The sequence below is a fragment of the Dioscorea cayenensis genome, chromosome 3 (assembly GCF_009730915.1).
Source record: "Dioscorea cayenensis subsp. rotundata cultivar TDr96_F1 chromosome 3, TDr96_F1_v2_PseudoChromosome.rev07_lg8_w22 25.fasta, whole genome shotgun sequence".
Taxonomy (NCBI): domain Eukaryota; kingdom Viridiplantae; phylum Streptophyta; class Magnoliopsida; order Dioscoreales; family Dioscoreaceae; genus Dioscorea; species Dioscorea cayenensis.
The window spans coordinates 7,287,910-7,312,506 of NC_052473.1; the positions used below are offsets into that span (position 1 = coordinate 7,287,910).

The window sequence follows — 24,597 nt, forward strand, 5'->3', positions numbered from 1 at the left end:
GTTTCAATTGCCCACTCCCACATGTGTTTTAAATTGTATTACTTTTATTGTGATTGCATGTGTACATTGAGGGCAATGTACATCTTAAGTGTGTGGGGGAGTTCACATTGCACATGTCCTTTACATAAATTTTGATTGACATACATGCTCACGTTGCCAATGGCGGTTCACCTTAGTTGTAATGAATGTATTCTTCAGTTTAGGAGAATTTTAACATAGAATGTTTTCATGCTCTAGTTTATTCTTGAATTTCTAGGAATTTTTGCGCGATTGGCACTTGTTGCACCACTCGCTCATGAAACTCTTTTAGAAACTCAAGTTTGATGTTTAAGTTACTAATTAGTTTTGTTTCTTGTATTATTTTGCTAAAAAAAATTGGAAAAAGAAAATAAAGAAAAAAATAGATAATATTGTTTAGTTGTGAGTTTTGGGTGGAAAGAGCTATCACATATGAAGTATGAAGCTACTCTCATAAGACGGATACTAGTTATGCCTTAATGAGAGAAAGAGCTATTTCAAGGGATGAGTGAAAGCTACCACCTCGAAAGTGTGAAAGCCACTTTAGCGGCCACTTCGGAAAGGACTACCTTAGAGGATGTGTGAAGCTACTACCATCCTTTTGTTTTGTTACGTTTTGTAGTTAAATAAGTCCCTTGTACTTGGAACATTGAGGAGTATACTTTGGGTTTCCTTGAGTGAGTTTACACACATTTACACGATCTAGCATTTGTTGCCCTTTTTTATTCGAGTTTTTAGCTAGAGCATTGATTTTTCGTATTTAGTGTTGAAATTTCCCTTACTTGTAGAATACTCTCCTTACTTGCTTTGGTGAACCTAAGGCCAAGCACTTTCAAATATTTCCATCTTCTACACTTCAATGTTTTATTTTTGATTGTGGACAAGCAAAAGCTTAAGTGTGGGGAAGTTTGATAAGTGCTTGTGTGTTAAGAATGCTAAGTATTCTTTCATTACGATGAGCATTACTTTTATCAGGTTTAAGCGCTAATACATGTGTATTTGTGTTCTTTTATGCATGTAGAATTGTGTAGCTAGCTACTAAGAAAAGAAGCCAAAAGTAGATCGTGAACACACTATTTGGTGGAATCTTGGAAGGAACAACCGCGAAGACACAAGTGGGGCTCTAAGATACGTGAATGTGTGCCAACCTCCATGTAGGTAGTCACATTTGTGTATCCCAACATGTGCAATGATAGCAAGATCTTCATCAATGAACCAGTTTATTAAATAAACGACGCGATCTACGGCATAAACGTGTGCTTGTTTATGTTGCCTCGATGAAAAGTGGATTCGGGAGTGTTTTTGGGAGGGGGTACTGTAGTAGGTTACTGTAGCTAATCACCATAGCAATAACTGTAGCAGTTATTGTTCACAGCCTGTAGAAAATCAAAATTCTAGAGTATCCACACAGGCATGTGGAAATTAACCATGCCAGTTAGGAAATTCCACAGGGGCATGTGGAACATTCACAGGGCTGTGTGGATGCCCGATTCCAGCCTATTTAAAGCGTTTTCTAGCGTGATTTTAGCATCCTTTTTCTTATCATTTCTCCATCTTTTGAGAGGCCGGCAGCTAAGGTTTAGAGGGATTTTGGCAAGGCTTTTGGAGTGGTTCTCTGGTTTCAACACTATGATTATCTTGGAAGGTAGTTATTGGGGGAGCTTTCGTCGGCACCGATTCGGCGAGGTGTGCCCTAGGCTTGCCAAGGGGACCTTTGGAGAGGACGAGGCCACTCCATAAGACCATTGGCATGAATACTGAGGAGGTTTTACTATAGATTGCATGTTTTTACTTTTGATTTCATTATTGATTGTATCTTGCTACATGGAGAGCTAAAACCCCTAGTCGGTACTTGGATTTCCAAACCCTAGGATGTGTTTTGTTTCATTGACCTTTTATTATGTTTTCCTTAATTGATGTTTCTAATTGAGTTCTAATATTGAATGCTTGTTGAATGATTTCTCCCTTAGAGTGACACTAGGGTTGAGAGACAATCTTATTAACCTTTGTGGATGAGTGGCTCACCATGAGGCTTAGACAAAGCAAGGTTGGACAGGGTCGAGAGGGTGAGTCGAGAGGTAGCAGAGCGTCCCCTTTTCCCTTTGATGTGATTTATCGTACTGATAAGTGCTTGTGTGATAAGAATACAAAGTGTTCTTTCCTTGTGTTAAGCATTACTTTTCTCGGGTTTTAACGCTAATATGGGTGTATTTATGTTACTTTCATGCTCGTAGGGTTGTGAGGCCGATTACGAGAGAAAGAAACCAATCTGGGTCGTAATGCACTAATTTGGATGAAATCTTGCTAAGGTTCAAACGCGAAGACATAGATCTGGTTCCAGATGCAGGAATGTATGCCAACCTCCTCGTACTCGAGTTAGCACAACTATTTGGAGGGGCACAAGGGCAGTCACATTCAAGCATTCGGACTTGTGCATATAGAACAAGATCTCCACCAACATGTCCATTATTAAAGAAGCAAGGCGATCCACAACGTAAATGTGTGCCCGTTTACGTTACCGTGATGAAAGTATGGATTCGGGAGTATTTCAGGCTGGTACTGTAGCAGGGTAATGTAGAAAACACTATAGCAAAGATACCGCAGCAGCACTGTTTATCGCTGGCCGAGAAAATAGGAAAACAGAGAATCCACACAGGTATGTGGAAATTCCACACGCCCGTGTGAAAAATCCACAGGGGCGCCCACATGGGCGTGTGGATTCCCGATTCCAGCCATTTAAAAGCTGATTTCAGCACCGATTTCAGTATTCTTTTCTCCATCTTTTCACCAACTTGAAAGAGGGCAGCGGCTAGGGTTTTGAGAGGTATTGTCTAGGGCTTGGGAGAGGTTCTACGTCGCCGACATCGCACACCGTTTGGAAGAAAGTTAGTGGGAGAGTTTTTGTCGGCACCGATTCGGCGAGGCGTATCCTAGGATTAATAAAGGGACCCTTACGATGAGTAGAAGACTCTCCACAAGACCATCACAATGACTAACAAGGGGGTTTTCGATGGATGCTTTGTTTTTACATTCAATTTCATTGATTGTATCTAGCTCCATGGAGAACTAAGCCCCTAGTGGGTACTTAGGTATTTGTGAACCTTAGGATGTATTCGTTTCATTGAACCTCTTTATTATGCTTTTCAATTAATTGATGTTTATTGTGAGTTCCAATTTTGGAGACTTGATTGTATGAATACTCCCCTAGAGTGACACTAGGGTTGAGAGTTCTTCTTGGCAACTCTTGTGAGTGAGTGACACACCATGAGAGTTAGACAAAGCTAGATTGGAGAGGATTGAAAGGGTGAGTCGAGAGGTAGCGGAGCGTCCCCTTTCTTCTCCGGTGTGATCTATCCTACCTCCACATTCCAAGAGTTCTTTACTGCCATAGTACAGTGAATGGGCTATGGGATGACCTTCCACTGGGGCTTAGTTGCGAGTGCAACAGATTGAAGCATTGAAGTAATTTTAGGACCTAGGGCTTAATTGTGGGTAGGGATCTTCCACCTGGACCAAAGGGTTAGGTCTATACATTGGAATAGGGTTTATCACTTGGAATCCCTAGAGCTCATTGCAATTCTATGCGAGTGCGAGGTTGAGAGGTTATTCAATCTCTCCTCCGGGACATGTATATAGTTAGGCATGGTTGAACTTAGATTTGGGATCATTAATTAAGGATTTTCATAACTCATTGTTGAATTAATTAGGAAGTATAATATAGGGTTCTTGCACTTGAAATGATTGTCCTAGGCGGATCAATGTCCGGTTACCTCATCTTTATCGATTGCCTTAGCTTCTCCTTTACTTGTGCTCTCTATCTTGTTGCTTTTATTTTTTGTTATTTCATATTTTATGACACTTATAACTATTCATCTTCCACATTAGTTAAGAAACAACTTAAGTGTCTTTATTCCCTACTCTCTGTGGATACGATACCCACTCATCTGGGATTATTACTTCGATGAACGTGCACTTGCGGTTTACATGCATATACGGACGTGTCAAGTTTTTAGCACCGTTGCCAGGGACTAGGGGTTTCGAGATACTTTTGCACTTTGTTTTCTTAGCTATTCATTCATTTTATTTCATATTTTATTTCCTATCATCGTTCTGAATTATTCTTTTTTTCTTTGGTCACAGAAATGATTGAAATGGCTGAGTTATTCGAAACTATCATAGGAATGGTTGAAAATGCGAAACAAAAGGTTCAATTGTTTGGAGTACAGGATACATCGTATCACTTTCTTACAAGAGACGTATAATATTCAACAACCCATAGAAGAATCAGTTGAAGATTATATTGCGATAATTCAAGAATGAAACTGCTAATTAGATAATGTGTTAGATCAGTTTGAGAGATCTGCTTTGGGATTAATGAATGATCACTTAGAGGAAATCTGGAGAGGGTCCTAGCTCAATTTGATTCATCTTATCATGAACAAAAGCAGGAACTTTTCTCTTTGGGTGTGTCGATGTCAGGAGGAGAGAGTTGTGGAATGGAAGCATTGTTTGCCATAGAAGACCACACAAAAACACATTTACAAGTAGAAGAAGAGGGAGAAGGATTGCGAACATGAGGTGAAGCATTTTGAGGAGACAGACAAATTGAAGGAGAGCAGGCTCCATCCTTCGATTGATGAACCAATAGAACTTGAGCTTAAAACCTTACCAGCCAATTTAGAGTATGCCTTCCTGATGGAAAAATCTAAACTCCCGGTGATTGTAGCTTCAAACTTGTCGGTGGATCAAAAGGGAAGGCTTGTTAGCATGTTGAAAAGGCATACATCAGCTATTGCGTGGAAGATCTCCGACATTAAGGGCATAAGTCCATCATTCTGTACTCATAAAATCTTAATGGAAGATGATTACAAATCTATGATCCAACCTCAACGGAGGTTAAATCCGAACATGAAGGAAAGTCGTCAAGGTAGAGGTAGTGAATCTCCTGGATGCAAGGATTATCTACCCTATATCCGATAGTGCATGGGTGAGTCCAACTCAAGTGGTTCCGTAAAAAAGGGGGAATAACAGTGGTGAGAAATGAAAAGAATGAATTGATTCTAACCAGGACGGTTATAGGATGGCGAGTCTGCATTGATTATAGAAGATTAAATGATGTTACTCGAAAAGATCATTTCCCATTACCATTTATCGATCAGATGCTGGAATGATTGGTAGGGCATCAATTCTATTACTTCCTAGATGGCAGGTTGGGATACTTTCAAATCCCCATAGCTCCAGAAGATTAGGAGAAAACCATATTTACTTGCCCTTATGGCACTTTTGCTTATAGAAGAATGCCTTTTAGGTTGTGTAATGCACCACCAACATTTTCAGCGCTGTATGACGGCCATTTTTGATGATCTTTTGGAAGATATTATGGAGGTGTTCATTGATGATTTTTTGGTATTTTGGGAATCTTTCGACATATGCTTGAAGAATTTGGAAAGAGTGCTAGTAAGATGTGAAGAAACAAACCTCGTCTTAAATTGGGAGAAATGTCATTTTATGGTCCAAGAAGGCATTGTCCTTGGACATAAGATTTCCCAAGTAGGTATGGAGATTGATAGGGCAAAGATTGAGGTCATTAAAAAGCTTCCTCCACCTATAAATGTTTAAGGGATCCGCAGTTTCTATAGAATGTTTATCAAGGACTTTTTGAAGATCACGTAACCTTTGCCCAAACTCGTAGAAAAAGATGTTCCATTTGATTTTGGGATAACTGTCTGAGTGTATTCAATTTGTTGAAGGAGCGATTAGTGCAAGCACCAATTTTGACTATACTAGATTGGAATGAACCCTTTGAGCTCATGTGTGACGCAAGTGATTACGCTGTGGGAGCAGTTTTGGAACAAAGGAAAGACAAGCAGTTTCGACTGATTTATTATGCTAGCAAGACTCTCACAAGTGCCCAAGAGAATTATACAACCACCGAAAAGGAGTTGTTAGTAGTGGTGTTTGCTTTTGACAAGTTCAGGCCATACCTCATTTTATCTTGGATAATTGTATTTACTGATCACTCGACACTCCGTTATCTCATGAACAAGGCTGACACAAAGCCAAGATTGATTTGCTGGATCTTATTGTTACAAGAATTTGATATGGAAATAAAAGATAAGAGGGGAACCAAAAATGTAGTTGCAGATCATTGTTCAAGATTAGAAAGTTGTTAGGGGCAAGAACCGGCAAGCAAGGAAATTAATGATTTCTTCCTAAGGAATATCTGTATGTAGTACAGGAGTCAGAGTCTAAAGATATTCCATGGTTTGTGGATTTTGAAATTATTTATCAGGAAAGGTATTGAAGCAAGGCCTCAGTTTTCAACAAAAGAAAAAGTTTTTCAGTGACTTGAAGAACTATTTTTGGGATGATCGCTACCTATTCCGTATTTGTGCAGACCATGTGGTTTGAAGATGTGTTTCTAGGAAGGAAGATTGGAGCATTATTGCGCATTGTCATTCGGGTCCTATTGGAGGGCATTATGCTTCTAGCATAACTGCTAAGAAAGTTTTGGCCGCTGGTTTCTAATGGCCAACTTTATTCCAGGATGTTCATTAGTTTGTTCTTCGTTGTGATAGTTGTCAGAGGCTTGGAAACCTATCGCGAAGGGATGAAATGCCTTAGAATCCGATGCAGTTCTGCGAGGTGTTCGATGTTTGGGGAATTAACTTCATGGGACCATTCCTGAAGTCTAATGGTAATCAATATATTTTGGTAGCAGTTGACTACATTTCTAAATAGGTGGAGGCTCAAGCTCTTCCAACTAATGATGCAAGAACTGTGGTGAAATTTCTAAAGAGGCTCTTCACTCGATTTGGGACTCCACGAATCATCATTAGCGATCGAGGAACCCATTTTTGTAACACACAACTTGCGAAAGTGTTGAAGCGCTTTGGAGTACATCATCGTCTTGCTACCCCCTATTACCCGCAAATGAGTGGACAAGTGGAAGTAACAAATAGGGAGCTCAAGAGGATTTTAACTAAGTCCGTGAAACACGGGAAGTGGGATTGGTCTGAATAGTTAGATGGCACCCTTTGGGCTAATAGAACAGCGTACAAGACCCCGATAGGGACTACTACCTACCATTTGGTGTATGGAAAATCTTGTCACTTACCTGTGGAGTTAGAGCATAAAGCATATTGGGCAATTAAGGCTATGAATTTTGATTTGAGCAAGTAGGGGGAACAAAGAATGTTACATCTCAATGAACTAAATGAATGGTGAATGAAAGCATATGAGAATGCTATGATTTATGAGGAAAGAATTCGGAAATGGCATGACAAGCATATCAAGAATCCGAAAGAATTCAGTGTGGACGATCAAGTGTTGCTATTCAATTCTCGTTTACGGTTATTCCTGGGAAAGTTGAACTCTAGATGGTTTGGTCCTTATAAGGTAACCAAAGTTTTACCTCATGGAGCTGTTTAGATCAACCATCCAGAGAAGGGTACACTTAAGGTGAATGGACACAGGCTGAAACCATACTACGGAGGAGTGGTTGGTAATGACGACAAGGAAGTTTTTTCCTTCATAAACCCCCGTGAGTTAAGACAAGATACGTAAAGCTAAGTGACGTTAAACAATCGCTTCTTGGGAGGCAACCCAAATGTTTACTATTTTTTTAATTTGGTAGTTTAGTATTGCTTGAATAAATTGTTAAGTATTGGTGTTTTGATTTGTAGATGCTTTTGCTGTGATTTTCTTGTGGATTTGTAATTTCACTGTGAGTTTTCATGTGAATTTGATGAAGTTTTGGTCGTTTGAGCTATCTATCATGTTTCTCACTGGTATAGTTTGCATATTAGGGCAGGCTCTGACTATGTAAACATGTTCAGAAATTATCTGCAGAGTATGCAGAGTTTTCTGAGGCATCCAGAGAAAACACACAGGCGTGTGGAATTAACACACGCTCGTGGTTTTGTATTGCGAGCTCATCCAGAGAAGGCACATGGGCGTGGACTCACCCCTGTGAATGACCTTGTGATTCTCACACACCCGTGGGTAATTTCCGCACGGGCGTGTGATTTCCTACAGAGACTTGGCAAACTATCCCGAGAGCACACAAAGGGCATGGACTCGCCCCTGTGGGTGAACTTGTGAAATACACACGGGCGTGGGTAATTTCCACACGCCTGTGCGGATCGCTGCAGATGAGCTCTCTCCATCCCTAAAAGACACAGTGGCGTGCGGCTACCCCTGTGAGTTGGGCTTGTGAATAACCATGCCTGTGCGGAATTTCCATACGGGCGTGTGAAACACTTAGCGATTCTTCTCGGTTGGAGAAAGAAGCCACAAGGGCGTGAGGCAGCCCTATGGGTTGGGCACAAGGGCGTGGATATTTCCCATACTCCCGTATGGCTACATTCAAAGAGGTTGAGTTTTTTCCAGAGAACCCACAGGGGCGTGCGTCTGCCCCAGTGAATCTCTCATGTGGAGGCACACAAGCGTGTAAAATTTCACATGCCCGTGTGGTTTTCTGAATGTATTAGAGAGCTGCGTTTCCTCTTTATAAACTGTTCGAGCTTTACTCATTAATAGACCTCCGAATACTCAGGAAATATTCTTCGACCTTCTCCCGACCTCCTGCTGTCTATTTTGAGTTGATTGTTTGAGCTTCTAGCTGATTTTAGGGGTTTAGTTTCATCTCATCGGTAAATCCTTGTTTTATCTTGTCGGCACCCTAAGTCAATTCTATTCGATTTTTCTTCGATTAAATTAGCGAATGCGCCTTGTTTTCATGTTAAAATGTCTGTGATATGTTTTTAATGAGCTCTAGAATAGAGGAAGATGTGTATTCATGGATTTTGCCACAAAGGGTCGTGCAGTTTTCACGCCCCGTGAATCCACACGGGCGTGTGGAATTTCCACACGACCATGTGGATTCCTGCATTATTAAGTTATGAATGAATTTGATTGATTCCTTTTCCAATACATGTAGTTATGTCTCCCAGATTGAAGAAGGCAGCTGGTAAGTGTCCTAGAGAGCCTACTCCTGAACCAGAAAGCATGGAATTTACACTTCCCGAACATCAAGCTTAATTTGAGCGACTAGCAAAGCTTAAGTTTGGTCAGACACGAATCCCGGATATGAGCTCCCTCAAGGAGGTACAGTTAGCATATGATATGGCTGATGAGGTCGAGGAGTTAGTATCGGTGGGTAGTTGGCGCAAGCTATTGATTATTTGTGACCCTCCTATGTGCCTACTCACATTAGAGGTGCTCGCTTCATTTGAGTTCGACCGCTCTTATGCTCATTTCGATAGCGTCGATGCCATTCAGTTCAGAGCTTTTAGGCAGCATCACAGTATGAGCGTCATGCAGTTCTCCGTCAGGCTTGGTTTATATGACGATGGGTTTACTGAGACGGAGGAGTATGAGGATCTACCAATTGACATTTCAGGAGGCTTAACTCACCAGAAAGTATATAAAATACTATGTCGTAAGGGATGATATGAACCAGGAGTGTCTAAAGCTTCATGTCTTTCTTGACCTAGTTAAAAATATCTTCACGCCATCTTCTATAGGTCAGTGAATGGTCGCGGCGATAGTATAGGAGTCCTAAGCAAGCAGGAACTTCTATATTTATAATCTATGGTACAAAACGAGCCGATTCATTTGGGACACATCTTAGAGTAGTATCTGAAGCACCAAGGACAGTATCCTAGGTTTTGTGTCATTTTCTCGGGCCCATACATTACTAGACTCATCTTGGGGATGGGTTTAAGAGACACGATCAGAGGGGCTGAGAAAACTAATAGTACTAGTACCCCTCGGGCTAGAAACAATGAGACTCATGGGTATGGTTATGAAATATCCGGATGGTGTTTATATGCTGAATATATCCCCACCAGAGCCTCTTTGTATTAGATAAAACCACCGCAGAGGGGTCTCAACCAGCTTTAGAGTCATAGCTTGAGGGAAGATCAGACAGAGGCGGTACCTCCGATGGCAGAGGATCCATCCCCAGTACACATGTTTTCACCATCTGGAGCCCATGATCGCTTTGAGAGGCTGGAGAGTGCTGTAGTGGTGCTTCGGACAGAGATTGCTGAGATTCTGGCTACGCAGGCCACACAGCATATAGAGTTCATGGCACGTTTCGACATGTTACAGTGGATTTTAGAGTGAGACGTCGCCTCGTCATTTGTCCTGCGGCCGAGAACTCCCCCGTATGTCCAGCACCTCCATCCCCTATTCCAGCACCAGTTGACCCACCATGTACTTCATGAACAGCACCAGCAGCAACAGAGGAGCCAGAGCACGACACCGACACTTGATTTGTTTTTTTTCATTTCTTTTACTTTTGCACTTATATTTTGGACTTGTATTCTCAGAAAGGACCCCCTTCTGAGTTTATCTTTTATTTTGTTGTCTTGAGTTGTATTCATTGCTTCATCTTTTATATACTTGAGTTGTTTTATTTTTATTGAGCTTCACTGAACCCCCTCATGTATGTGTGCAGATGGTCTTGTCATCATGGGAATTGAGAACTTTGTCATTGGCACGACCAAGGTGTTTCAGCACTTGGCCGTGTGAGCATCACAACCTGTTGGAACAACACTCCCAAGGACTTAGCTCCATCAAATGCAACACTAGGAATCAGGGGAGTATTGTTTTATTGTTTATCCCACATTTGAATTTAATTAATATACATTATGAGTGAGCTTACATGAGTACATTGGGGACAATGTACAACTTAAGTGTGGGGGGGAGTTTCATAGTGCACACATCTTTTATATTAGTTTTGATTGATATACATGCTCAAATAGGCAGTGGAGGTTCACCTTAGTTGAAATGATTGTATTCGTGAGTTTAGGAGAATTTTTAACATTGAATATCCTCATGCTCTAGTTTTTGCTTGAATTTCTAGGAATTTTTGCCCGATTAACACTTGTTGTACTTCTCACTCTTGAAACCCTTTTGGAAACTCAAGTTTGATGTTAAAGGGACTAAGTATAGTTGTTTCTTTCATTAATTAAAAAAAAAGGGATCAAAATAGTTTTATTTCTTATTTGTGCTTGTTGGGTGGAAAGAGCTACCACCTATGATGTATGAAGCTACTCTCATCAGTCGGATACTAGTTATGCCCTAATGAGAGAAAGAGCTATCTTATAGGATGGGTGAAAGCTACCACTCCGGTAGAAAGAGCTACCATCTCGAATGTGTGAAAGCCACGTTAGCGGCAGCTTTGGAAAGGACTACCTTAGAGGATGTGTGAAGCTACTACCACTTTTGAAATGTTTTTGTTACTTTGTGTAGATCAATAAGTCCCTTATGCTTAAAACTTTGAGGAGTATACTGTGGGTTGTTTTGAGTGAGCTCGCGCACTTAAACGATTTCGGGTTTGTTGTCCTTTTTGATTCAAGTTTTTAACTAGAGCATTAATTTTTCGTATTTAGTTTTGAAATTTTCCTTACTTGTAAAATGCTCCCTTTGTATGCTTTAGTGAACTTAAGGCCAAGAACTTCCAATGTTTCCTTCATCTATGCATATAATGTTTTAATCCTTTTTGCGGACAAGCAAAAGCTTAAGTGTGGGGAAGTTTGATAAGTGCTTGTGCGATAAGAATACAAAGTGTTCTTTCCTTGTGTTGAGCATTACTTTTCTCAGGTTTTAACGCTAATAAGGTTGTATTTATGTTACTTTCATGCAGGTAGGGTTGTGAGGCCGATTATGAGAGAAAGAAGCCAATGTGGGTCGTCATACACTAATTTGGAGGAAATCTTGCTAAGGTTCAAACATGAAGACATAGGTCGGATTCCAGATGTAGGAATGTGTGCCAACCTCGTCGTACTCGAGTTAGCACAACTATTTGAAGGGGCACATTCAAGCATTTCAACTTGTGCATATAGAACAAGATCTCCACCAACATGTCCGTCATTAAAGAAGCAAAGCGATCGACGATGTAAATGTGTGCCCGTTTGCGTTACCTCGATGAAAGGATGTATTCGTTTCATTGAACCTCTTTATTATGCTTTCAATTAATTGATGTTTATTGTGAGTTCCAATCTTGGAGAATTGATTGTATGAATGATCCCCTAGAGTGACACTAGGGTTGAGAGTTCATCTTGGCAACTCTTGTGAGTAAGTGACACACCATGAGAGTAAGACAAAGCTAGATTGGAGAGGGTTGAGAGGGTGAGTCGAGAGGTAGCGGAGCATCCCCTTTCCCCTCCGGTGTGATCTATCCTACCTCCATGTTCCAAGAGTTCTTTGCGGCCATAGTAGAGTGAATGGGCTAAGGGATAACTTTCCACTGGGGCTTAGTTGCGAGTGCAACGGAGTGAAGCGCTGAAATGATTTTAGCACCTAGAGCTTAATTGTGGCTAGGGATCTTCCACCTGGACCAAAGGGTTAGGTCTATACATAGGAATAGGGTTTATTAATTGGAATCCTTAGAGCTCATTGCAATTCTATGCGAGTGCGAGGTTGAGAGGTTATTAAATCTCTCCTCCGGGACATGTATAGAGTTAGGCATGGTTGACCTTAGATATGGGATCATGTAATTAAGGATTTCCATGACTCATTGTTGCATCAATTAGGAAGTATAATAGAGGGTTCTTGCACATGAAATGATTGTCCTAGACGGATCAATGTCCGAGTACCCCATCTTTATCGATTGCCTTACCTTCTCCTTTATTTTGCTCTCTATCTTGTTGCTTTTATTTTCTTTATTTCATATTTTGTCACACTTATCACTATTCACCTTCCACATTAGTTAAGAAACAACTTAAGTGTCTTTATTCCCTACTCTCTGTGGATATGATACCCACTCATCTGGGATTATTATTTCAACATCCGTGCACTTATGGTTTACACGCATATACGGACGTGTCACATACCTCCACGTTGCAAGAGTTCTTTGCGGTCCTTGTAGAGTGAGTGGGCTAAGGGATGATCTGCTGCTGAGGCTTAGTTGCACCAGCAATGTAGTGAAGCGTTAAAGTGACTTTAGCACCTAGGGCTTAATTGCGACTAGGGGCCTTTCCCCTGGACCAAAGGGTTAGATCTATATATTGGAATAGGGTTTATCACTTGGAATCCTTAGAGTGTCTTGCAACTCTACACAATATGAGGTGTTGAGATTGATTGATTTCTCCACTTGGACATAGTGTAGAGTTAGTCACGGTTGACCTTAGGTTTTGGGCCGTGTGTTTAAAGATTTCTACAACTCATTAAGCATCAATTAGGATACATAATAGTTGGTCTTGCACTTGAAACATTAGTCCTAAGTGGAGCATTGTCCGAGTACCCCACTTCCATCCATTGCCTTTCCTCTCATTTTATCGTGCCTCACTTTATTATTTCTTTTAGTCTTTTCATATCAATCTTATTCATACCATCATTGATTCATTCTCATCCTAGTTAAATAGCAATCATTGTGTTTCTATTCACTATTCCCTGTGGATACGATACCCACTCACATGCGATTTTTTACTTCGACAAACCTGTGCACTTGCAGGTCACACGCAACGGGTGTTATCAGTAAGGTATTGAGCCTGTTTGATTTCTCCGCCGGGGCATAGTGTAGAGTTAGTCACTGACAACGCCCATTGCCTATGTCCCGCAAGTACACGGGTTTGTCGAAGTAATAAAATCCCAGATGAGTGGGGTATCGTATCCACATGGAGTAAGGAATAAAAACACTTAAATTGTTTCTTAACTAAGTTAAAGATGAATAGTGATATGTGTGACAAGATGTGAAATAACAAAAACAAAAGAACAAGAAAGAGAGCACAAGTAAAGGAGAAGGTAACGCAATTGATATAAATGGGGTACTCGGATATTGTTTCACCTAAGACAATCATTTCAAGTGGAAGAACCCTCTATTATACTTCATAACTGATGCAATAATGAGTAGTGAAAATCCTTAAATACATGGTCAAAAACCTAAGTTCAACCATGCCTAACTTTATACATGTCCCGGAGAAGAAATTGAATAACCTCTCAACCTCGCACTCGTATAGAATTGCAATGAGTTCTAGGGATTCCAAGTGATATATCCTTTTCCTAGATGTAGAACTAACCCTTTGGTCTAGGTGGAAGGTCCCTAACCACAATTAAGCTCTAGGTGCTAAAATCACTTCAACGATTTACTCCAACTAAGCCCCAGTGGAAGGTCATCCTTTAGCCCATTCACTCTACTATGACCGCAAAGGACTTAAGGAAATGGAGGTAGAATAAATCACACCGGAGGGGAAAGAGGATGCTCCACTACCTCTCGACTCACATTCTCAACCCTCTCCAATCTAGCTTTGTCTAACTCTCGTGGTCTGTCACTGACTCACAAGGGTTACCAACAAGAACTCTCAACCCAAGTGTCACTCTAAGGGAGTATTCATACAATCAAGCATTCAAGATTGGAACTCAAATAAAGCAACAATTAATTGGAAGTATAATAAAGAAGTTCAATGAAACGAATACATTCTAGGGTTCACAAATAACCAAGTACCCACTAGGAGGTTTAGTTCTCCATGGAGCTAATTACAATCAATGAAATCAAGTGTAAAAGCAAAGAATCCATAGAAAACCCCCTCGATAGTCGTGGTGATGGTATTGTGGAGAGTCCTCTACTCGTCCAAAAGTCCCTTTGTCCGGCCTAGGATACACCTCGCCGGATCGGTGCCGACGAAAGCTTTCCCACTAACCTTCTTGCAAATGGAGCGTGATGTCGGAGCTGTAGAACCTCTCAAAACTTTAGCAGCAGCTCTCTCTCAAGTTAGGGAAAAGATGGAGAAAAGAATTATGAAATCAAGGCTAAAATCGGCCTTAAATACGACTGGAATCAGGGATCCACATGCTCATGTGAGCGCCCCTGTGGAGTTTTCACACAGGCGTGTGGAATTTCCACACGCCCGTGTGGATTCTCTATTTTGTTCAGTTTCAGCCGGCTATGAACAGTACCTGCTGTAGTCAAATGCTGCATTATTTTGCTCCAATACAGTTCTACAGTACCGGCCTGAAACTTTCCCGAATCCATGCTTTCGTCGAGGTAACGTAAACGGGCACAAGTTTACGTCGTGAATAATTTTGCTTCTTTAATATCGGACATGTTCGTGGAGATCTTACTATATATGCACAAGCCAGAATGCTTGAATGTGACTGTCCTTGTGCCCCTCCCAATCATTGTGCTATCTTAAATATGAGGAGGTTGGCACACATTCCCACTTTTTGAACCCGACTTATGTCTTCGCATTTGAATCTTCTCAAGATTTCTTCCAAATGATGCATTTACGATCCAAATTGGCTTCTTTCTCCAATATTCAGCCTCACAACCCTATCTGTATGAAAGTAACATAAATACACACATATTAGCTTTAAAACTCGAGAAAAGTAATGCTCATCATAAAGAAAGAGCACTTTGTATTCTTATCTGACACGTCATCACCGATATCGAAGTAATAATCCCAGATGAGTGGGTATCCCATCCACAGAGAGTATGGAATAAAGATACTTGAGTTGTTTCTTAACTAAAGTGGAAAATGAATAGTGATAAGTGTGATAAAATATGAAATAATGAAAATAAAAACAATAGCATAGAAGGCACAAGTAAAGGAGAAGGTAAGGCAATCGATAAAGATAGGGTACCCGGATATTAATTCGCTTGGGACAACCGTTTCAAGTGTAAGAACCCTCCATTATACTTACTAATTAATGCAACAATGAGTCATGGAAATCCTTAATTACATGATCCCAAATCTAAGGTCAACCGTGCCTAACTCTATACATGTCCCGAAGGAAAGATTGAATAACCTTTCAACCTCGCACTCGCATATAATTACAATGAGCTCTAGGGATTCCAAGTGATAAACCATATTCCTATGTATAGACCTAACCCTTTGGTCCAGGTGAAAGATCCATAGCCACAATTAAGCCCTAGATGTTAAAATCACTCAACGCTTCACTCTGTTGCACTCGCAACTAAGCCCCAGCGGAAGGTCATCCCTTAGCCCATTCACTCTACCATGGCCGCAAAGAACTCTAGGAATGTGGAGGTAGGATAGATCACACCGGAGGGGAAAGGGGACGCTCTGCTACCACTCGACTCACCCTCTCAACCCTCTCCAATCTAGCTTTGTCTAACTCTCATGGTGTGTCACTCACTCACAAGAGTTGCCAAGAAGAACTCTCAACCCTAGTGTCACTCTAGGGGAGCATTCATACAATCAAGTCTCCAAGATTGGAACTAGCAATAAATATCAATTAATTGAAAGCATAATAAAGAGGTTCAATGAAACGAATACATCATAGGGTTCACAAATACCCAAGTACCCACTAGGGGTTTAGCTCTCCATGGAGCTAGATACAATCAATGAAATCGAATATAAAAACAAAGCATTCATAGAAAACCCCCTCGTTAGTTGTGGTGATGGTCTTGTATAGATTCCTCTACTCATCACAAGGGTCCCTTTGTCCGGCCTAGGATACACCACGCCGGATCGGCGCCGACAAAAGCTCTCCACTAACCTTCTTCCTAATGGCGCGCGATGTCGGAGCTGTAGAACCTCTCTAAAGCCCTAGCCAATATCTCTCAAAACCCTAGGTGCCACCCTCTCTCAAGTTGGGGAAAAGATGGAGAATAGAATGCTGATATCAGGGCTGAAATCGGCTTTTAAATGGCTGGAATCGGGATTCCACACGCCCGTGTAAGCGCCCCTGTGGATTTTTCACACGGGCGTGTGGAATTTCCACATACCCGTGTGGATTCTCTGTTTTCCTGCTTTCTCGGCCAGCTATGAACAGTGCTGGTACATTATTCTTGCTACAGTACCTACTATGGTACCTGCCCAAAATACTCCCGAATTCGTGCTTTCATCGAGGTAACGCAAACGGGCACACTTTTACGTCGTGGATCGCTTTTCTTCTTCAATAATGGACATGTTGGTGGAGATCTTGTTCTATATGCACAAGTTGGAATGCTTGAATGTGACTGCCCTTGTGCCCCTCCAAATAGTTGTGCTAACTCGAATATGAGGAGGTTGGCACACATTCCCGCATCTCAAACCTGACCTATGTCTTCACGTTTGAACCTTAGCAAGATTTCCTCCAAATTAGTGCATTACGACCCACATTGGCTACTTTCCCTCATAATTGGTTTGACAACCCTACCTGCATAAAAGTAACATAAATACACACATATTAGCATTAAAACCTGAGAAAAGTAATGGTCAACACAAGGAAAGAACACTTCGTATTCTTATCGCATAAGCACTTATCAAACTCCCCCACAATTAAGCTTTTGCTTGTCCTCAAGCAAAAATTAAAACATTAAAGCATTAACGAAGGAAATATTGGAAGTGTTTGGCCTTAGGTTCACCAAAGCATACAAAGAGAGCATTCTACAAGTACGGGAAATTTCAACACTAAATACGAAAAATCAATGCTCTAGCTAAAAACTTGAATCAAAATGGGCGACAAACCCGAAATCGTGTAAGTGTGTGAACTCACTCAAGTCAACCCAAAGTATACTCCTCAAAGTTCTACGCACAACGGACTTATTTATCTACAAAAGGTGACAAAAATTCAAAAAGTGTAGTAGCTTCACACATCCTCTAAGGTAGCCATTTCCAAAGCGGCCGCTAAGGTGGCTTTCACACTTTTGAGGTGGTAGATCTTTCTATCAGGGTGGTAGCTTTCATGCATCCCATGAGATATCTCTTTCTCTCATTAGGGCATAACTAGTATATGACTTATGAGAGTAGCTTCATACATCATAGGTGGTAGCTCTTTCCACCAAACAAGCACAACTAGACAACAAAACTATTTTGTTCTTTCTTTTCATTTTTTCCATTTTTTTAGAATTAACACAAGAAACAACTATAACTAGTCCCTTATACATCAAACATGAGTTTCCAAAAGAGTTCAAAGAGTGAGTAGTGCAACAAGTGTCAATCGGGCAAAAGTTCCTAGAAATTCAAGCAAAAACTAGAGCATGAAAACATTCAATGTTAAAAATTCTCCTAAACTCAAGAATACAATCAATGCAACTAAGGTGAACCGCCATTGGCTATGTGAGCATGTATATCAATCAAAACTACAATAAAAGAGATGCGTGTACTATGAAACTCTCCCCCATACTTACGTTGTACATTGTCCCCAATGTACACACGCAAGTGCATTCATAATGTAAATCAATTGAATTCAGATGTGGGAGAAGTAATCAAAACAATACTCCCCTGATGCCTAATGTTGCATTTGATGGAGCTAAGTCCTTGGGAGTGTTTTTCCAACAGGTTGTGAAGCTCACACGGCCAAGTACCGAAACACCTTGGCCATGCCCATGACAAAGTCTCAATTCCCATGATGATAAGACCATCTGTAAACATACATGAGGGGGTTCAGTGAAGCTCAATAAATACAAACACAACTCGAGTATATAAAAGATAAGATAATGAATACAACTCGAGATACAAAATAAACTCAGAAGAAAAGTCCTTTCTTAGTAAACAAGTCCAAAATAAAATGCGGAAATAAAAGTCGAGGAAAATAAAATCAAGTGTCGATGTCATGCTCTTGATCCTCTGCTGCTGCTACTAGATCAGCGGGTGCTGGTGGAGGTGGTGAAGGAAATGCTGGAGGGCTGGGGGTCTGCTTCTCAATAGCTGTCGTAAGAAGTCGAAACAGGCCATCATATCGACATACTGTGCTGATTATATCAACCGCATCTTGATGATCTCAGACCACAATACACTCAAAGTGCTCTCGAGCCTCTCTATACGATCATAGGCTCCTGAAAGGGTACCTGGTCACCCTGAGGTCTCCGTCACCGTCGGTGCGGAACCCTCCGCTGCATCCCTGCCACCCGCAGCACTCTCAGTGGTGGAAGTGCCTAAAATGTAAGCTCCAGGCCCATATCTGTGCACCACTCCCATCATCCTAAGAGTATCGAGTCTAAGCGAGAGGGAATAACTGTCTGATCGCTATCTCGAAGAGCATCACCGAGACCCATCCCTAGAATAAGTCTAGTAATGTAGGGACCAACAAATAATACTCATACTCTCCCGTTCAGGCCCTGGTACTGCATGTAATCTGCCACAACATGCCCCAGATGAATAGGCACGGGACCTAGCCATTGAATACAAATAAAGTAAACTCTGTCGGCTCAGAGTACTAATGTTATCACCTCAGCCATCCACAGATATGCTAATGACAGCGAATAAATATCTGTAACTCAGCCGAGACAGACATGTGGCCTTGGACACTCCCGGTTCATGCTACCCCTATCCGCACAAGACCTGGTAAGCCTGCTGTGGGCTCAAGGTGCCAAGGTAGTCTGTTGGAAAGTGACTATATTCCACAGTTTCTTTGTATGTCTCGTCGTACAAGCCCATGCGAACTGAAAATTCTATGACATTCATAGCAAATTGACGTCCAAACGCTCTAAACTGTATGCCATCAGTGATGTCAAAACTCCCATACTGCTGCGCAAACTCAAAAGATGCCAGCACCTCCAGCGTCAGTGGCCGAAAAACTGGCTCCCATATAGACAATAATCTTCACCAGCTTCCCACGGCCTTCAGCGTGTCAAGTTCCCTAACTAACGCGTCACCCTGCTGGACCCCAATCAGCATGCTCAAGTCCATGTACCGGAATTAGCCAAACCTATGTCCCGATAACCAATCAAAATGAGCCCGATGCTCGGGATTCGAGAACTCAATATGTGCTAACTCAGGTGAAGGTTCTCTAGGGCGCTTCCCTTCTTGCCTCCTCGAGTGCGGTGCCATTATAGCGATAAATGAGGAAGAAACGATCAAATAAACTCAGAAACAACATACTGCAAAATTCCACACGGGCTTGTAGAAATTACTCACGCCCGTGTGGATCTGTGGGGTGTGAAAACAGCACGATTGTGCACCAATTTTCCAAAAATTCAACATAAAACCTCCCCTAAGGGCTTCCTAAACATGTATAAGACATTATATTATGAAAATTGGTACAACTCAAGATCTTCAATCCAATAAAAACCCAGGATTTGCGAAGAAAAGAGGATAAAAAGGGTTACCGATGAAATACATGATAATACCTCGAAAATTGGCACGAAATTTGAAGAAAAATCCACCAAAACAACGGTGAAGGGCTAGGAAGTTGATCAGGAGTGGTTTTTGGGTGATTGGAGATGAAGAAAAAGAGGATCCACAAAGATTTTAAAGAAAAACTCGAGTCCACACGGGCGTGCGGAAATTACCCACGCCCGTACGCCTCCACAGGAAAGCTTCACAGGGGCGGGTGCATGCCCCTGTGGCTCTCGGAAAAACACTCACTGCCTCTGAACACAAATACATGGGCATGTGAGAAATACCCACGCCCGTGCTGCCGACCCATAGGGGCAGCCACATGCCCCTGTGGCTGCTCTGGACATCCGAGAAAAATTGTTAAGTATTCCGCACGCCCGTGTGGAAATTCCACACGGGCGTGGGCATTCACAAGCCCAACTCAGAGGGGCAAGCACACGCCCCTATGACTTCTCGGGATGAAGAGAGCTCCTCTGCAGAGATTCGTACGGCCCTGCGGAAATTACCCACACCCGTGCGATTTTCACAAGGTCGCCCACAGAGGCGAGGCCACACCCCTGTGTGCTTTTTTGAAAATCTGCCAATCTGTACATAAATTCAGACACCCATGCGGAAATTACCCACGGGCATGCGAGAATCCCATGTTCATTCACAGGAGCGAGACCACGCCCCTGTGCCTTCTCTGGATGACTTCGCAATACAAAACCATGTGTGTGTGTGTTAATTCCACACGCCCGTGTGTTTTCTCTAGATGCCTTAGAAAATTCTGCATGCTCTACAGAAAATTTTTGAGTATGTTTACACACTCAGAGCCTATCCTAATATGCAATTTATACCAGTGAAAAACATGAGAAATAGCTTAAACGATCAAAACTTTGCCAAATTCACATGAAAACACACGATGAACTTGAAAACCCACGATAAAATCACAGCAGAAATATAAAACATCAAGACACCAACACTCAACAATTTATTCAAGCAACACTAAACTACCAAATTAAGAAAACAGTAAACACTTGGGTTGCCTCCCAAGAAGCGCTTGTTTAACATCACTTAGCTTGATGTACCTTGTCTTACCTCACGGGGGCTCATAGATGAAAGTTGTCCTCTTACCCATGGATTGGAAACATGATGAGCAAAATCTCTTGAGGGTAGAGTGTGAATTGTCGGGCTTGGGGCCGCTTAGCAATGGTTCACCCAGATTATTCGCTTCACACACGTCTCCAACATCCTTGGAGCATTTCCGGTGGCATCTCTTAGACCTCTTCCACTTCCGGAGCACCTTCTTCATGATCCCAGGGGAGATGGTACTTCTTCCGTCAAACCAGGCATCATTACTTCTTCATTGTCCTCCTCTTGGTCGAACAAGCCTTCGTATGGATCTGGATTGAACATTTCCTAAATGTATTCATCAACAATCTCATCAGTAGTTTCTAGAAAATACAAAGTATCATCGAAATCAAGAGATTGCTGTGTGGCTTCAGCAAGACAGTATGTGAGTTTGTCATCTCCAACTCTGAAAGTTAGCTCTCCGCCGTCCATGTCAATCAATGCCTTGGAAGTCCGCAAAAACTGCCTCCCAAGTATCGAGGGTACATCCACATCCTCATCGACGTCTAGCAATACGAAGTCTACAGGAAATATATACTTGTCCACCTTGACAAGCACATCTTCGATGATACCCCTCGAATGTCTCATCCTAGCTTTTGAAAAAAGGTGTATGGCATGACGTTGATACTGGCCCCTGAGTCCTCCAATACCATTTCTTTACCTAGATTGCCAATATTACACAGAATGATGAAGCTTCCCGGGTCTTTCTTCTTGTTCGGCATGTTCTTTTGCTAAACTGCTGAGCAAGATGCATCTAAAATCACTGAAGCACTTTCCTCTAACTTCCTTTTGTTGGTCAACAAGTCTTTCAAGAATTTTGCATATATAGGCATTTGGGCCAATGCCTCAACAAAAGGAATAAAAATGTGGAGTTGTTTGAACAAACTCAGGAACTTCTTGTATTGTTCATCCCCTTGGTCATTCCTCAATTTAGATTGATAAGGGATTCTTGGCTTCAAAGGTGGGGGTGCCATCTCCTTCTCTTTGTTTGCTCCCTTCTCAACGTCTATAACCTCGGGTGCATGTTCGTTTGGCTTCTCACTCGGAAAGTTACCCTCAACCTCACAACCACTTCTCAAAGTGATCGCCTTCACATGCTCTCTAGGGTTGGTCTCATTATTACTCGGTAAGCTTCCATGTGGCCTTTCCGATAGCGACTTCGCAATCTGCCCCACTTGATTTTCAAGATTATGCAAAGAGGTGGTATGGTTGCGAAATGTAGCCTCAACTGATTGAAATCTTATATCTGACGATTGCACAAACCTAGTTAAGGCCTTCTCCAAATCGTTTATTCGGGTCTCCAAACCTAAAACTCTATTTTCCATATTTGAGGCTTGCTGTTGTTGTTGGAAACCCGATGGCTTGATGGCTTTTTGTGGACCTTGGTTGCTCCATGAGAAATTGGGATGACTCTTCCAACCCAGATTGTAGGTATTGCTGTATGGATTTCCTTGATTCCTCATGCCATTACCCACAAAATCGACATTTTCAACCGAAGATGCATCACCAATAGATATCGGGAAATCAGAGGGAGCATGTCCTCTACCACACCCGGTGCAAGTAATCACGGCTGCTACTCTGTTGAAAGTTAGAATATCTAACTTCTTACTCAATGATTCCACTTGAGCCGCCAACGAAGTCACTGCATCTATCTCATGAATACCGGCCACCTTTTTCTTCTCCCTAGCATTCCACTGGTAGCTGTTTAAACCCATTTCTTCAATTAATTAACGGGTATCACCAGGGGTCTTGATACATAAGGTACCTCCTGCTGCCACATCCAAAAGTTACTTTGTACTTAGATTCAGACCGTTGTAAAAGGTCTGAACAATCATTCACTCTGGGAATCCGTGTTGCGGGCACTTTCTCTGGAGCTCTTTGAACCTTTCCCACGTCTCAAATAGAGACTCCAATTCCAATTGTACAAAGGGCGAGATCTCATTCATAAGCTTTGCAGATTTTTCTGGGAGGGAAATAACGGCTAAGAAAAGCTTCTACCATTTCCTCCTATGTGGTAATTAATGCTCTAGGTAATGAGTGTAGCTCTGCTTCCTTCTCCCTTTCAAGGAAAATGGGAAGGCTCTCAATTTGATGGCATCGTCCGTTACCCCATTTATCTTCAGCATATCACACACCTCGAGAAAGTTCTCTATATGACTCTTTGCATCCTCATCGGCCAAACCATTGAATAGTGTGGATTGCTGCAACATGTGGATGAATGCCAGCTTCAGCTCAAAGTTCTGAGCTGTAATCGGGGGATGCACAATGCTCGATGGTGTCCCCAATACTCAAGGTTTGGCATAATCGGACAATGTCCACTGCTACTCATTCTGCTCTGCCATGTTTTTAGATTCTTCTACTTCCAAATCAGCTAGATTAGACTATTCTTGCATAGGTTCTTTCCTTTTTCTTCTAAGTGTACGTTCAAGCTCGGGATCTCCTTCAATTAGTATGGAGGGGTTCCCTCGGGTCATAACCTGGAGCTGTACCCAAAAAGAAAGAAAAAGAAATCAATAAGAAAATATGGAATAGAATGAACAAATGAATAGCTAAGAAAACAAAGTGCAAAGTATCTCTAAATTCCTACTCCCCGGCAACGGCGCCAAAAACTTGACACATCTTTATATGAGTGTAAACCGCAAGTGCACGGATGTTGAAGTAATAATCCCAGATGAGTGGGTATCCTATCCACAGAGAGTATGGAATAAAGACACTTGAGTTGTTTCTTAACTAAAGTGGAAAATGAATAGTGATAAGTGTGACAAAATATGAAATAATGAAAATAAAAACAACAGGATAGAAGGCACAAGTAAAGGAGAAGGTAAGGCAATCGATAAAGATGGGGTACCCGGATATTAATCCGCCTGGGACAACCGTTTCAAGTGCAAGAACCCTCCATTATACTTCCTAATTAATGCAACAATGAGTCATGGAAATCCTTAATTACATGATCCCAAATCTAAGGTCAACCGTGCCTAACTCTATACATGTCCCGGAGCAAAGATTGAATAACCTTTCAACCTCGCACTCGCATAGAATTGCAATGAGCTCTAGGGATTCCAAGTGATAAACCATATTCCGATATATAGACCTAACCCTTTGGTCCAGGTGAAAGATCCATAGCCACAATTAAGCCCTAGATCCTAAAATCACTTCAACGCTTCACTCCGTTGCACTCGCAACTAAGCCACAGCGAAAGGTCATCCCTTAGCCCATTCACTCTACTATAGCCACAAAAAACTCTTGGAACGTGGAGGTAGGATAGATCAGACTGGAGGGGAAAGGGGATGCTCCGCTACCTCTCGATTCACCCTCTCAACCCTCTCTAATCTAGTTTTGTCTAACTCTCATGGTGTGTCACTCACTTACAAGAGTTGCCAAGAAGAACTCTCAACCCTAGGTGAATCATCATCCGAGTACCCCATCTTTATCGATTGCCTTACCTCCTCCTTAC

At 41.8% G+C, this 24,597-nt stretch overlaps 1 non-coding gene across 1 annotated transcript; it reads left to right on the forward strand.

Annotated features, from left to right (window-relative positions):
• The first annotated feature begins 22,988 nt into the window (after positions 1 to 22,988).
• LOC120257709 lies at positions 22,989 to 23,095 on the forward strand. Its single transcript, XR_005535798.1, has one exon. It is a non-coding gene; the product is annotated as a small nucleolar RNA R71 (small nucleolar RNA).
• Positions 23,096 to 24,597: the final 1,502 nt, after the last annotated feature.